Raw genomic sequence first — 3343 nt, forward strand, 5'->3', positions numbered from 1 at the left:
AAATTACGTCGTCCCGCGCCTTCCCGCGTCATCACGGCCGGCTTCCCCGAGCGTCTAATATATATATATATATATACACATACATACATACATACATACATACTATAGTATATACCTATATATACAAAAGTATATACTCTATACATACTATAGTATATACATATATATACTAAAGTATATACTCTAACATACTACAGTATATACCTATATATACAAAAGTATATACTCTAACATACTATAGTATATACCTATATATACAAAAGTGTATACTCTAACATACTATAGTATATACCTATATATACAAAAGTATATACTCTAACATACTACAGTATATACCTATATATACAAAAGTATATACTCTAACATACTACAGTATATACCTATATATACTAAAGTATATACTCTAACATACTATAGTATATACCTATATATACAAAAGTATATACTCTAACATACTACAGTATATACCTATATATACTAAAGTATATACTATATACATACCTATAGTATATACCTATATATACTAAAGTATATACTATATACATACCTATAGTATATACCTATATATACTAAAGTATATACTCTATACATACTATAGTATATACCTATATATACTAAAGTATATACTCTATACATACTATAGTATATACCTATATACACTAAAGTATATACTCTATACATATATAGTAATATTATATATATTATACAACATAAGCTAATTTAATGTGTCGATGCGTTGAAAAATTATATCGCATTCATCCCGCGCGATCGGCGGGAATGTGCATACGCGGCGTATTCAGCAGTGAAGTCGGCACGGATTTTATTATTATTAATATTAAATATATATATATACATATATAATATATGATATATAATATACAGAATTCGGTTATCCACCGCCGTCGTTAATATTTTTCGCATCAGACGGTTTTCAGAGCTCGACAGTGTTTAACGTCTTAATAACGCAGTCCTGCTCATATTTCCAAACGTTTATTTGTTAAATTCTGTGCGTGTAAAAATGTTCGACTGTATCACGTGTGGAAAAGTTTTCACCCATAAGCGTGATCTAAACAGGCATTCAAAAATCCACGATGGATCAACGATTTCGTGTGAGATATGTGCAAAGGTTTTTACGCAGCAGAGCAGTCTAACGCGACACACCAAGAATGCCCACAGTAAGTACATTATTACAATGCACGCTTTAACTATATAATATACATAGGTTATTAATTTAATTTAATTTAATTATTTCCGAATAAGCAGAGGCGGCCGCCCGCCTGCATACCAACGACGACCGCAATGCGGTTCGAATAGGCAGCGCAATGGGTAAATTTTTAAAATCTCATTAAATAATAATAATAATAATACAATTTTAATAACAATATTATTCATTAATTCGTGTCAGATCGCCCGACGGTTATAGACTGGGCGCCCGCACTCGCAACTGTTATACCGCCCGCCCAGCCCAGCCAGCAGCAGCAGCGCAGCAGCAGCAGCAGCAGCTGTTGCTGTCTCGTCTCCGGCGGCCACCGCTATCACGAATCGGCGCGCGCACGCAGCTGATCCGTCTCACGCCTCCACGACGCCCGCGACCGACGACGACGCGCCTGTTATCACTGGTATCTCGGGCGCTTCTAATCGGACATTTGAGCGTGATAACGCGTGCCCGCCGCCTACACTATCGCATCAATATACGGAGAACAGTGGCAGAAATATTAAGCGCAAAAAGGCTCGCATGCAATCGGTTAGTACGCCGGGCTTTATTGAATTACAATCTACACACAAACGCACGGTGGTATGGTATTTTAGAAAAAATATCGAGAACGTTAAGAGTTATCGTGCATTTCTCCATTCGATAGAGTCGGAATTGATAGTGAAATTGCGCGAATGTGTGATAAGCCATCCGATTAAATATAACCTCAAGTTAGAGGCCACCTACGCCGTACCTAACGTGGAAAACACAAACGAAAACCGCGCTTTTAAGTCATCGGCCCGAGAGTTGTACTCGTACAGCGACGTCGAGGGTGTAGTAGATCGCGATTTTACGGCACTTCTCGCCGAGGAGGACGGTTACGCGGGCAAGAACAGTGGCTTCGCCCTATCGTGCATTGACGGGATGCTTTTGGGGGTTTACGAGTACTCACCCATGGGTGGCTCGTCGTACATAGCACTCCCGCCGAGCATCGCAAATCGAAAGGCCGTAATAAATCCTAAAAACATAGATTTACAATGCTTTAAGTGGGCGATTTTGGCAAAGCATGTGCCCCACGAAAACCGTACCAGAGTAGGCGCGAATTATTTCCGCGAAGAGAACCGTTACGACTTTACCACGTTATCCGTCCCCACGCCCGTATCGGAGATATCAATATTTGAGCGAGCGAATCCCGGTACGTCGATCAACGTTTACGGCGTGAGAAAATGCGGAAATAATAAAAATAAAAAATCTACGACGGAATCGGCGGCGTACCCCCTGCGGGTGGTCGATGACGAACTGCCGGATCATTTTGACTTACTCTTGATCACCGGCTCGGGGGATAAAAGTCACTACACCTATGTGTCAAATTTTTCGAGACTCGCTAGTATGCAGAAAAATAGTCGCGAACATCGATTATTTTTCTGCAAAAAGTGCTTCACCAGTTTTGACGACCAGCCTTTGCGATATAAATTGCACGGCGAGGAGGCGTTGGCACGTCATCGTTTGGCCTGTGGCACCCACAAACCCATATTACCTATATTGCCGCCGGAAGGGAGCACGCTCGAGTTCACCGCGCTGTGTAAAACGCAACGCCTGCCGTTCGTTATGTACGCCGATTTTGAGGCCCTTCTGGTGAAATCTACGCAGCGATACGGTGACAATACCGAAGCGTTGCACACGCATCAGCCCATGAGCTATGGGTTTATGGTTGTCGCTGCGGACGGTGTGCCGGCAGAGCTGATGGAGCAGTTCGACATCCCGCGGACTCCGATCATTTTTCGCGGCTCAGCGACCGTGGACGATGTAGCCAAGCGATTCGTCATGGCTGTCATGGATATGGCCGAAAAAATATGCAAACTGTTGAAGGCGACCAACGTGCCGATCGCGATGAGCGTCGAGGACGTGCGCGCGCACGGGATGAAGACCATGTGCGATTTGTGTGCGAAAACTTTCACCGACGGAAATTGCAAAGTCGCGCATCACGACCACTTGTCGGGCCGTTTTCTCAAGACTCTGTGTAACACATGCAATCTCAAATTAAAAACGCCAAAGTTCGTGCCTTGCTATTTACATAATCTATCGAATTACGACGCTCATTTTTTCGTTACGCATCTGGGACTTGACGCCAACGCGATATCGGTGATACCC

This window comes from Acyrthosiphon pisum, chromosome A2 (assembly GCF_005508785.2).
Source record: "Acyrthosiphon pisum isolate AL4f chromosome A2, pea_aphid_22Mar2018_4r6ur, whole genome shotgun sequence".
NCBI classification, from domain to species: Eukaryota; Metazoa; Arthropoda; class Insecta; order Hemiptera; family Aphididae; genus Acyrthosiphon; species Acyrthosiphon pisum.